The 13837-nt window shown below is 41.0% G+C and overlaps 1 protein-coding gene across 2 annotated transcripts in view; it reads left to right on the top strand.

Annotated features, from left to right (window-relative positions):
• The window catches only part of PPP1R1B (protein phosphatase 1 regulatory inhibitor subunit 1B), a 105833-nt gene that overhangs the window by 57203 nt on the left and 34793 nt on the right, over window positions 1–13837 (top strand). The window lies entirely within an intron of this gene.

Genomic DNA, 13837 nt, shown 5'->3' with positions numbered 1-13837 from the left:
GTTATTAGTAATTTTAATAGGATTATTTAGTTGAATGCGTAATGGTAGAATAATAATGTTTTTCTCTTTTATTTTTTCCCCTTTCCTTACATTTTAGATTGCTGGCTTTAGAGTGTTTTGTGTCTTACTTAGATGGTGTTTAAGGCACCAGCGAATATGACTTCAAAGCTCTTAGCACTATTGATACTTATGATCGTCTTAATACTGTTGATTCTTAATACTTGACAACCAGTTCACCAATAACACTATGTAACAAAATTTGGGGGAAAATCTGTTCCTGGTTTGAAAGTGTTATTTTCGATTTAAACAGGCAGCTCTGGAGGTTTTTGTGGTATATTTCCACCCTTTTTAATTAAAAAACATACATTTTAATTCTACATACTCGTTGTAGAGTGACAGCTGTAAACTCTGAATGTTTTTTTAAAATAAATAAAATCCCTCACTTAACACCAAAAATTGCAATGTTAAGCAACTAAACAACACAATACAATATGTAGGGGAAATCCTTCTAGAAATATTTGCTTCAGGGTACAAAACCTTTCTCTTTGGCTGCTCAAATTGTTGTCCTGCTCCTTGCCTGTCAGCCAGCAGATCTCCCCAGAGCTTCATCCCATGTCTGCGGATGCAGTTCTTTCCAAACTTTGGTCCCACTTCACTAGGAGTAGCTTCCCATTTAAATATAGTACAAAATATATTAAAAACTTAACCATGCAGGTTTCCATTGTTTGTACAATGCATCCTGCCGCTTCTGGCAGCTGATTTGGGATATCATGAAAGGCATACAATTATAAATTGCTGTATATACCTGTCAACCTCATGTATAAGTTAAGGGATGATTGTTGCGCTTAGTGTATTTCAGTCAAGTCCAATGCAGAAGACACAATAACATTACACACAGGCAAGAGAAAAACGAACAGAAAATCTTTACGCTTATCAACAGAGTTATAACATAAACTGTTACAAACAGTGCAACAAACTTACATAGTCTTTGAAAGCAATAACAGAATAAGGCTTCTTCATCTTCATCCAAATGAGAAAGCAGTAGAAATGGTTGAGCAAAAGGCTTCTCAGAGCAAAAACTGAACTGTATTCTAAAAACCATACAGTTATACCCCACTGGGTGTGGTTCAAACTTACTAGTTGACCTACATTAGCAGCTGCACATAATAATTAACAGCATGAGGTTTTCTTTAACACACACATACTTGCTCCTGTTACAACTTACTGTAACAATGTTCTCTACTTCAATAGCAAGATCTCTCCTGAGGCTGGCCCTGGTTTCCACATTCTTGGTATGATAAGTGTTGCAAGTACTGGTACCTGAACATGATGTTACTGTACCACCAGCAGCATCACCTTCAGACTATGGATTTCTGGCATGCTGATATTGCACGCACAGAAACAAATGTCCTGGTTCGTGATGCTGAGCACACGAAAACTGTTCCACCTTGCTTTTGATGAATGAACAACAATCCCAATACCATGACCGTCCCAGCATATACTTGTCCTCTTGATGCACTTCACCTTATTCCTAGTGGGAAATTAAACCCCATAGCACCAGGATTGTGGCGCAGCTGGCTGAGTGTCAGCTGCATTAAGATCACTCTGACTAAAAGGTCATGAGTTCGAAGCCAGACTGGGTTGGAGTGGGCTTCCAACCAATTGTGTAGCCTGTTGTCGACCTTTGCAACCTGAAAGACAGTTGCATCTGTCAAGTAGGAAAATTAGGTGCCACCTTGTGTGAGGAGGCTAAATTAACTAATTTATGAGGCCATAAAATAATACTCCATCAAAGCATTCCAGCAAAAAGCATGCGGGGAATGCGGAAGTACTTCATCAGTGTCGCAGATGGACTATGAAAGCTACAGCTCCCCTGGCGTCCAGAAAAAATTAAATAACCTCTGTGTATGTTTGTATAGGTTGTATGTCAAAATTGGCATTGAATGTTTGCCATATATGTCCATTGTAATCTGCCCTGAGTCCCCTGCAGGGTGAGAAGGGCGGAATATAAATACTGTAAGTAAATAAATAAATAAATAAATAGGTCGTCCCTCCTGTATCTCCCACCAGATAAATCACTCCAGTTTGGGCTTGGTCTCATGTTAGCCGCCCCGAGTCCCTGAAGGGAGATTGATAATGTTTAATAATAATAATAATAATAATAATAATAATAATGAAACGCTACAGAGGTATCATACAACCCAGCGTAGCATTCAATTTGAGACTTATGCTTTCAATACCTTGAACTCCTGTCCTTGTTGACCTTTCCCAACATTATGTCACCATTGGCTGTACCAAGGCATCTTTAGTTTTCCCTTGTAAGCAAACCATCTTACCCAGATCTTGGAAATGTTTTCAAACCACATTTCCTATACGCCTTTGGGCCATGACCATGGTAACTATAGCATTCCAGAAGCTGTAGTCCAGATTATGATAATGTTTCCAAGCATTTTATTACTCTTGTGCTCAGAAACTAAATCTTTCTTCTTCAGCTTTGCAGTGTTAAGTAGAAAAATTAAAGACAGTGATCCAAGTATGTGTTCACTCACATGCATACAAGCACATATTCATACAGTGCTTTGAATCCACCTATTTAAATATTCCAATTTTAGCATGACAGATGACAACAACATCCTTTCCCCCTCCCGGTGACATTGGGAGTAATTTCCCAAACGGAGGTTGGAAGTGCCAAGGCAGTTGGAGACCAAATGTGTTTGCCAACAAAGCCCAATTCAAAGTCCTACTCTTCCTGCCGTATGCATTTCCCACAATCTGTTGTTTGCATTGTGCGACTATCACCAAATGCTGGAGTGTTTCCTGGAGAACTGCAGCCCACAGGAGGAGGGTCCTCCTAAGGAGAAAGGGATCGGCCACAGCTGATTTCTCAACTTTGTCTCAACAACACAGCTGCAATAGGAGTTGAAACCATTTTGAAAGGAGCTAGGAGAAGAGCAGAGAAGAGGGAACCGGTATCTTTGAACAAGACCAAGTTTAGGCTCCATCAGCAATACTGTGTTTAGGGATATAATTGCTAGGTAATTTCATTCTCAGAAATCAGAGGAAGCAACAAGTAATGTTAGCATTTTTCTTACTGTGGCAAGACTATCTTTGAAAACAATCCTGTCACCAAAAATGTTTTTAGAAGTGTGGGATTTTTGCGGTGTGGGATTTTTTTTCTGTGCATAATGTATACATTATTTTTGTTGATGATGCATATAAAAGAGCATTTTCTACAAATTGAAACATAAACATTCAATTTTGCACACAAAAAGCTATTATCTGCACACAAAAAGTGTACAATTTTTGCACAATGCAATTTCCAAACTAAAGATTCGTCTCAGTCTAGGGTTCTCCTCAACATGGTTTTCCAACACTCAAGATATAATTGTATATTGAACATTTTCCTAATATTTTTTAATGTTCTGCCAATCCTTAACTGTATCCATTTCACTCTGGACCATCAGTGGTATAACAGGAAAATGCAACTAGTTGAATGTATGATTGAAATTAATGTGGATTTTTCCTATGAAGCAGAGATGAGAAACTATGGTGGATCCAGGGACCATTTTTTCCTTTCTTTCCTTTTAAAAAAATAGTTTTTATTAAATTTTCAAGATAAATAAAATAAAATAAAAGGGGGGAAGGGTAAAAAGAAAAAGAGAAGGCGTGTAGGTTTTTTCTTTCCAATATGCCAAAAAACAAACCAAAAAAAACTTACAATACTACAATTGGCTGCAAGTCAACTTTTGGGTTTGAAAATGTTTTTAGTTTTCAACAATACCCAATTTTTCTTCCATCTTAAAAAACCCTGGAGTTGCTGCTCTTGAAGGCTTATAGGACAGGGAGTTCTTTTTCTCTATATATAAAATAGATGATCCAAACATGTTGAAAGCCACACAAATAGCATTAGTAGACTGCATGTGCCCCAGGGATACACTTTGCCCAGCCAGTGACAAAATATAAGTTGTTAAAAACACAATAAATTAATACAGCATATAATTTCCAGATTTGCTGCAAGTTTTGCAAAAGTATAAAAGGGTAAAGCTAAAAGTTTCCCCTGACATTAAGTCTAGTTGCGTCTGATTCTGAGCGGTGGTGCTCATCTCCATTTCTAAGCCAAAGAGCCGGTGTTGTCTGTAGACACCTCCAAGTTCATGTGGCCAACATGACTGCATGGAGTGCCGTTACCTTCTTACAGAAGCTGTACCTATTGATCTACTCACATTTGCATGTTTTCAAACTGCTAGATTGGCAGAAGTTGGGGCTAGCAGCAGGAGCTCACCCTGCTCCCTGGATTCGAACCACCAACCTTTAGGTCAGCAAGTTCAGCAGCTCAGCGGTTTAATCTGCTGCGCCACCAGAAGAGCCTATGCAAAAGTATATTAATGCAAAATATTAAAAACAAGGAAGGCTAAGGTGATATTCCACTATAATATGCAGTAATTTTGTCAGTCATATTAATGTATGTGTAACATAGTATGTTTTGTCTCTGTATGTGTGCATGCATGTGTGGGACTCATGTGGCTCTCCAGATATTGCTGACCTGTAAATCCCAGCATTCCTTACAATTGGCTATGTGGGCTAAAGTTGCTGTAACAGGTAGCGCCCTTCCACACAGCCCTATATTCCAGAATATCAAGGCAGGAAATCTCACAATATCTGCTTTGAACTGGGGTATTTTGAGTTCCAGTTCAAAACAAATAATGCAGGATTTTATTCAGCTATGTGGAAGGGGCCGTAGCACAATAGCATCTAGAGAGCTGCAGAATTCCTACTAAATATCACAGTCTACTGGTTCTGGGGCAATTATTTCCATGGTTTCATGAGCCTGTAGCATTGCTACCTACTGCAAAATCATATTCAATTTATGGTGATCTAATGAATAAGACCTCTGAAAGTTCATCAACTGTTCTACTCAAGTTTTGCAAACTCAAAGCTGGGGCTTCCTTGATTTAATCCATCCCCCTTTAGTGTGATTATCTCTCTCTTGTCTTCTTTCCAATTAACTGACTATTATCATATTTTCCAATGAGTCAGGTTGACTCATGATATGGTATGTCCAAAGTATGACAGCCACAGTTTAGTCATCTTCACTTCTAGTGAGAGTTCAGACTTGATTTTCCCAAAGCCCATTTGTTTGTCTTTTTATCTTGTTTGGAATTAGGAGAGTACTTATCAGTAAAACATTTCAAATACATTTGTTTTGCTGTCAGCTTTCTTCACAGTCTCGCTTTCACGTCTATCCATCAGAATAAGACATACTAAGACATGTACCATCCTGACATTGTTATTCTATTATTTACACTTGAGATTCTTATTGATTTCCTTCTTAGTTGCCCTTCAAAGTCATTGTCTTTTTTTGATTTCTTGACACTTTGATTAATAACTGAGCCAAGGTATAGAAACCGTTTGATTATTTTGATTTCTTCCGTGATCTGCCTTAAAGTTATGCAAATTATCTATCATTATTTTTGTTTTCTTAATACAAAGAAACTCTTTCTTAGTGCAAATAAATGAGCCTGCATTGCTTAATAGAAGTTATGCCAGAAAAGATGAATGTACACTGCATGGCAGGGGGTGGCATTGGATGGCCCTTGTAGTTGCTTCCAGCTCTCTGTTTCTGTGAAATATATGAGGTAGTTACTACATCATTACATAATCCGTCTTTCCCCTAAGGAGCTGAGGGTGACATTCATGCTTTCATAAACAAATATACCATTTTATCTTTAAATCAGCCCTTCAGGGAGAATTAGGCAGACAGGCACTATCTGTCCTAAAGTTAATATGATTTAACTAAATATTAAATTGCAAATCTGAATGAAGTACTGTCTGAAACTCTTTGGTGTGATACAGCAAGTCATTGTTGGAAAAGGGAACTTTGTTTTATTCAAACATGTACAGTTTCTTACACAGATGCTTTTTTGCAGCACTAACTACTGATAAGTACTGTAAACACACATCCTTTAGTAAACTCTTAGTATCAAGCTATGGTACATTATAAAAAATAATCATATACAGTATGACCTCCATATCCGTAAATGATTACATTCCACGATTTTGCATAGATCCAAGAAACTTCAGGTAATAGCAAAACCTATTGAATGGATGACTTCTGATGGACTCCTAACTTAAAGCACACGTGTCAAGCTCAAAGCCCTCCAGCCAAATCTGGCCCACCATGTCATTTTATGTGACCTTCCAGATGCTGAACCACAGCTCTTATATTCCTCATCATGAGACTCCTGTGCTGATGGGAGTTGTGATAAAGTAATATCTAGAATAGGTCCCCAGATGTTTTGACCTTCAACTCCCAGAAATTCTAACAGCTGGTAAACTGGCTGGGATTTCTGGGAGTTGTAGGCCCAGAGGTCCACAGTTGTAGGCCCAGAGGCCCACATGTTGAGAACCACTGATCTAGAAGATTGCAGCTTGTTCTGCTTAGTTAGGAGGACGGGGTTTGAATTTAGATACAAGGCTTGTGGATATGATGTTCTTTAACCTTTCCCCAACCTTAGAGCCACAAGTGTTTAATAATAATAATAATAATAATAATAATAATAATAATAATAATAATTGGAGCACAATACTCCTGACCTCACAATCGTGTTAAAAAATGGATAGTTGATGTTGCAATCCCAGCAGGATTGAAGAGAAACAACTAGAAAAGCTGACACGATACAAGGATTTAAAGATTGAACTGCAAAGACTCTGGCACAAGCCAGTAAAGGCACACTGAGTGCAGTGCCTAAAGACTTTGGCCTGCACTTAAACACAATCAGCGCTGACAAAATTACCATTTGCCAGCTGCAGAAGGCCACCTTACTGGGATCTGCATGAATTATTCACCAATACATCACACAATGCATCACATCACACTTGGGAAGTGCCCGGCGTGTGATCCAATACAACAGCCAGCAGAATGATCTTGTCTGCTGTGGACTCATCTTGTTGTGCTTCAAATAATAATAATAATTTTAAAAAATTATTTGTAGACCCTATCTTCCCGAAGGGACTCAGGGCGGTTTCCAGCATATATGGCAAACATTCAGTGCTAAAAAGAAAAAAAAATACCAAGATAATTATATCAAAAACAGATCACATCAAACAATATATGGGCAATTTAACTTTAAACTTAATAACAGACCAAAATAACCAAAGATGAAAATGTAAATGACACATATAAACATACATTCCCTATTCCATTACCCCCAGTCAACATGGAGTATAATCAAAAGTGAAGGGAGTTGTTGTTCAATAACATCTGGTGACTCAAATTGGTTAAAAACTAAAGAGCACTGACTACTATGTAAACAAATTATAGTTGACCATCTGTATCCATCCATGGATTCAACGGCCCTTTGAAAGCAGCCATAAGGCCGATTTGGCCCTCAGTGAAAATGAGTTTGATACCCCTGCTATACAATAATGTTGGGTGATCTAGGAAATGCCTACAGAAGGTACCATTGTAGGTATTGCTAGGCCCTCCAGCATGACAATAAGGTAAACATACAGCAGAAGGACCTAGATAATGCCTGAAAAGGCAATATTTTGCCAGGTATGAGTGAATAAAACCATGGGTTCTCATCCTCCAGATGCAAGGGTTGTACTGTATGTGTGGCTGATGGAGAAGACTAGTAGCTTTCTTTGAGAGAATCAGCGATGTGTGTCATTCTTTTAAGGCACATGTAATGAGGAAATCAGTCCTCTCCGTTTCTCTTGGTTTTTGATATGCATGTGTGCAAAAAGTAACAATCTTCCTTTTCCGACATTAACACTCACTGTCACACTTGCTTCTTCGCTCTTCTTTTTCCCGTCAGGTTTTGCGCTCATCATCACACCCCCGCACCTATTGTTCATACCTGTCTTTCTGTAATTCTTTGTTTTTCTACAGCTGTTTGATCTTCGGAGGGGGAGTTGGCACTTTGCCTTCCCACACATGCCTGAAGCTTTTATATTGTTCCATCGCTGTTGCTTTTAAAGGGTTTCTCTTTCTCTCTTTCTCCTTCATACGTGTGTAACCAAGAGAGCGTTGTGTGCCTGTTGAGCTGCAGTTGTGCACAGCTGGAACTGACTGCTCGCTCGGTTTCATGGGGACATAAAATAAATGATTAATCACAGGAGAGAAAAAAAGTGGTGCTGAAGTGTCTTATGAAGCACTTCTGTCTGTTCCCTAATCCCAGTGAGTGGGGACTAGTTCAGATACTCGAGGACTGTCACAGCCATGTTCGGAGATAGTAAAGTTAGTAGAAGTTGGTTTGCTTATTGAACTAGTTTTAAGAAACTTTTAAAAATCTAGTCAAGTTGCATTTATGATAGAAGGAAGAGAGAGAAAAATAAACTATGGCTAGGTTTTCTACATTCACTGGGGTTTAGTACTACTAAAGCGAAAAACTGCTAATAAAAACTGTTACTCCTTTTCCCTGAGAAAACTTATTATCTCGGAGTCCTGGGGGGGGGGGGGGATCACGAGGCGGTGTCAGAGGGTTTGCCAAAGACCACCAAGAAACCATATATTTCTGATGATAATAATAATAATAATCACTTTATTTGTACCCCGCTACCATCTCCCCAAGGGACTCGGTGCAGCTTACATGAGGCCGAGCCCAAATACAACAATACAAGCAATTAAAATAAAAAAACATAGACAATAAAATATGCAACAATTAACAATAAGACAACACACAATTAAAAACAGTGGGAAAGCCAAATGTAAAGTTAAAATTGGAAATGATGCCGGAACATAGGCGAAAAGGTGAAAGTGGCGTTTGTGGAAAACGTACAAGCAGACCTAATATGTAAAGTGCTTTGGAGTGCTATGGGATCATTATTCTGGGAAGGCACACTGGAACAACCACGTCTTCAAACTCCTCCTAAAAACTGCCAGAGTTGGAGCCTGCCTGATGTCTTTAGGGAGTGAGTTCCAGAGCCGAGGGGCCACCACCGAAAAGGCCCTCTCTCCCGTCCCCACCAATCGCGCCTGCGATGCAGGTGGGATCGAGAGCAGGGCCTCTCCAGATGAACGAAGAGATTGTGTGGGTTCATATACAGAGATGCGGTCACGCAGGTAGGCGGGTCCCAAATGGTTCAGGGCTTTGTAGGTAAGAACCTGCACCTTGAATTGGGTCAGGAAAATGAATGGCAACCAGTGGAGCTCCTTGAACTGGAGGATTGACTGCTCCCTGTAAGGAGCCCCAGTTAACAACCTGGCTGCCGCCCATTGGACCATCTGGAATTTCTGAGCCGTTTTCAAGGGCAGCCCCACGTAGAGTGCATTGCAGTAATCCAGTCTAGAGGTGACTAAGGCGAGGACCACCTTGGCCAGATCCGCCTTCCTGAGGTACGGTCGCAGTTGGCGCACGAGTCTTAGTTGTGCCAAGGCCCTCCCGACCACCAGGAACCCCTTTGGCAGAGAAGGCTGAAGATCTCTCTGCCTGCCCTTCTGTTCCTTTTTTGAAACAGACAGCAAATCCTCCCACCAAAAGCCCTCCTCCGCTGTGATTGGCCGGCCTCTCAGCCAAGGGGAGTGCTGTTTCTGAGACTCCAAGCGGGAAGAGCAGGTGTGCTCAGCACATGGCAGTGTGGCGCACATGCGCGGGCAAGGGGGAGCATGCTAGGCTGGAAGGAGGCTCATGTCAGCAAGTACCTTCAAGGCATCGGGGTTCTGTGTAGGAAATTTGGTCCAGTTCTATCATTGGTGGAGTTCAGAATGCTCTTTGATTGTAGGTGAACTATTGTTTGAGTCCACAGTGCTCTCTGGATGTAGGTGAACTACAACTCCAAAACTCAAGGTCAATGCCCATCAAATCCTTCCAGTATTTTCTGTTGGTCATGGGAGTTCTGTGTACCAAGTTTGATTCAATGCCATCATTAGTGGAGTTCAGAATGCTCTTTGATTGTAGGTTAACTATAAATCCCAGCAACTACAACTACCAAATGACAAAATCAATCCCTCCCAATCCCATCAGTATTCAAATTGGACGTATTGAATTATTGTAGTAAATTAGGTCCAGTGAATGAAAATGCATCCTGCATATCAGATATTCACATTACGATTCATAGCAGTAACAAAATTGTTGTGAAATAGCAACAAAAATAATTTTATGGTTGGGGTGTCACCACAACATGAGGAACTGTATTAAGGGATCTTGACATTAGGAAGGTTGAGAAACACTACTCTAGACTCTCCAGCATGGCTTTTACTGGAGGACCTATAAAATGTCTAGAGAAGTGTTTTCTCTAAGATATGCTGACCAACCTTCGGGCATGAATTTAAGGGAGATTAAGTCATGACAAATTTTGGGCATTTTTAGCTGTGTAGCATCACTCCAGCAAATGTTCCTGGAATTGATAGTATTAAATAAAACAACTTATTACCTAGTATCTGTCAGTGAAAATTTTCTCTTTCACAAAGGATGTCCAGCAGCCCTATTCCACATTTCCTCCTTCTCCTTTGTTGAGCTGGATGTTTTTAGCAGCATCAGCATTGAGAAGATTGTGACATAGAAATGGAAAAACACAGGTGTTCATTGTTGAGTTGCAGAAGCATTGTCTGTAATAAACATTGCCATAAAGCTTGTCAAAAGTCAAAAAGAAGGAGGCCGCGGTGGCATAATAGGTTAAACCATTGAGCCGCTGAGCTTGCTAACCTGAAGGTTGGCAGTTAGAATCCGCAAGACAGGGTGAGCTCCTGCTGTTAGCCCCAGTTCCTGTCAACCTAGCAGTTCAAAAACATGCAAATGTGAGCAGATCAATAGGTGGGAAGGTAAAAGGGGACCCCCTAGAGTCATGCTGGCTATGTGACCAGGAGGTGTCTATGGACAATGCAGGCTCCTCGGCTTGGAAATAGAGATTAGCACCTTCCCCAGAGCCAGAGATGGAAGGGGAAGCCTTTGTCATTGTCTGTGTAGGGTGGAATACAAATAAAGTGTTTTATTATTGTTGTTATTGTTATTACCTAATCTGGTTGTTTCAGGGCCCTTTCCACATAGCCCTGTATCCCAGGATCTGATCCCAGATTATCTGCTTTATCTGAGTCCCCACTGCCAGATAACCTGGAATTAGATCCTGGGATAAAAGGGCAGTGTGGAAGGGCCCTCATTTAATATATGCACATTTTTAGTTATGAATGAAAGCTGTATGGGAAAAAGGTGAAATTCCTCCTTCTTTCCTTCCTCCTCCTGTTCTTCCTCTCTGCCTTCCTTCTCCTCTTTTTCATCCCCTCTTCTTCTTCTTCCCCCTTCCTCTCGGTTTCCCCTCCTTCCAATCTCTCTCCTTACCCCACTCTTTCTTTCGTTTACTGATTCCCACTTGGATCCTGACAATAGCTTAAAGGTTAAGAGCTTCAAAATTCAGTTTCCTAAAATAGATGAAGAGTTTCAACATGATGTCTGGTAGCAGACACAAGAGAATATCTGGGTGTAGAGTCCATTTCAAGCTGCGCTTACAACCTGTTGGTTTGGGAAAAAACCCATAATAAATGGCCAAAAATTGATTGCCTCACAATTATATAAAACAATACATTACAACTAAAACAATAACATATAACTAAATTAAAACCATTAAAAACTGCACAAACTGTCAGACAGAGCCATAAAACATTAAAACATTTAGCCATTGCATCAATTCCGTGATTTCCTTTAGCTGCTTAAGCACTGTCGTCATTTGTTGAATGCTTATTTGCATAGCCAGATTTTCAGCTATTTCATGAACATCAGGAGGGAGGGGGCCAATCTAATTTAACTGGGGAGGGAGTTCCTCAGCTGAGGAGCCACCACTGAGAAGGCTGTCTCTCATCCCCACCAACTACACATGCGAAGGAGGTGGGACCGAGAGCAGGACCTCCCTAGATTTTAACCTGTTAGCTGGCTCATAGACAGAGATGTGTTTGATCAGGTAAGCTGGACCGGAACAGTTTGGGGCTTTACAGGCTAAAGCCAGCACTTTGAATTGTGCTCAGTAGCAGACTGGCAGCCAGTGGAGCTGACACAACAAAGGCATTGTACGCTCCCTGTATGCCGCTCCAGTAAGAAACCTGGCTACCGCCTGTTGGACCACTTGTGCTTCCAAGCAGTCTTCAAAGGCAACCCCATGTAGAGAGCATTGCAGTAGTGTATTTGAGATGTAACGAGAGCATGGACTATTGTGGCCAAGTCTGGCTTCTCAAGGTACGGGCACAGCTGGTGCACAAGTTTTAATTATGTGAATGCTCCCCTGGCCAGCACCAAAAGTGTAACCCCATCCAGCACAGGATGTAATCCTATAGCCTGTTTAGCTTTATGGTTGGCCAGGATAAAATAAATAAATAAATGGGTTGTTGTAGGTTTTTCCAGGTTATATGGCCATGTTCTAGAGGCATTCTCTCCTGACGTTTCGCCTGCATCTATGATAAGCATCCTCAGAGGTAGTGAGGTATGTTGGAAGTAGGAAAATGGGTTTATATATCTGTGGAATGACCAGGGTGGGACAAAGGACTCTTGTCTGCTGGAGCTAGGTGTGAATGTTTCAACTGACCACCTTAATTAGCATTTGATGGCTTTGCAGTGCCTGGGGGAATCTTTTGTTGAGAGGTGATTAGATGTGCCTGATTGTTTACTCTCTGTTGTTTTGCTGTTGTAATTTTAGAGTTTTTAAATATTGGTAGCCAAATTTTGTTCATTTTCATGGTTTCCTCCTTTCTGTTGAAATTGTCCACATGGTTGTGGATTTCAATGGCTTCTCTGTGTAGTCTGACATGGTGTTTGTGAGAGTGGTCCAGCATTTCTGTGTTCTCAAATAATATGCTGTGTCCAGGTTGGTTCATCAGGTGCTCTGCTATGGCTGACTTCTCTGGTTGAATTAGTCTGCAGTGCCTTTCATGCTCCTTGATTCGTGTGTGGGCAATGCTGCGTTTGATGGTCCCTATGTAGACTTGTCCACAGCTGCATGGAATACGGTAGACTCCTGCAGAAGTGAGAGGATCCCTCTTGTCCTTTGCCAAACGTAGCATTTGTTGGATTTTCTTGGTGGGTCTGTAGATGGTTTGTGTATTGTGTTTCCTCATCAGCTTTCCTATGCGGTCATATAAATGTCTGATGTGCTCCCTATGTTGAAAGAAGAGGTGAACTAGAACACTGCTTTCTAAACTTTGGGTCCTGATCCCAGATGGGGTCGCCTTAGCTCAATGTTAGGGTGACAAAAATTGGCAACAATAAAAAAAATCTGAACACCAATTTACACAAATCTGTTAACAACAACATGCAGGTTTTACAGTGCACTCTGCAGAAATCAGCTGCATTCCATAAAAAGGCAAATCAACCTGTTCCGCAAGCCTTGCAAATGCTGATTTGTTATCAGTAAATGTTTTATTTTTATATCTATTTTATACACCTATATACACAAGTTCATGTAAACATTTCTGGTGCAGAAAGGGGTCACGAGTGGAAAAGGTTTAAGACGCCCTGGATTGGAATGCTGAATTGTGACTTACCGTTTCTGTCTATTCACTCCCCCTGAAGTTGCACTCCCCCTGAAGTCACAGGTCTGCAGTTTGGGTGTCCTCCTGGACTCATCACTTACGTCTGAAGCTCAGGTGTCGGCGGTGGCCGGGAGGGCCTTTGCACAACTAAGACTCGTGCGCCAACTGCAACTGTACCTCATGAAGGTGGATCTGTCCAGGGTGGTCCATGTCTTAGTCACCTCCAGATTGGACTACTGTAATGCACTCTACGTGGGGCTGCCCTTGAAAACGGCCCGGAAATTTCAACTGGTCCAATGGGTGGCGGACAGGTTGTTAACTGGTGCTCCTTACAGGGAGAGGTCAACCCTCCTGTTTAAGGATCTCCATTGGCTGCCGTTCATT

The sequence above is a fragment of the Anolis sagrei genome, chromosome 6 (assembly GCF_037176765.1).
Source record: "Anolis sagrei isolate rAnoSag1 chromosome 6, rAnoSag1.mat, whole genome shotgun sequence".
In the NCBI taxonomy this organism is placed as follows: Eukaryota; Metazoa; Chordata; class Lepidosauria; order Squamata; family Dactyloidae; genus Anolis; species Anolis sagrei.
Note: the sequence above shows the minus strand (reverse complement) of the source record. Positions and strands in the feature narration are given on the sequence as shown.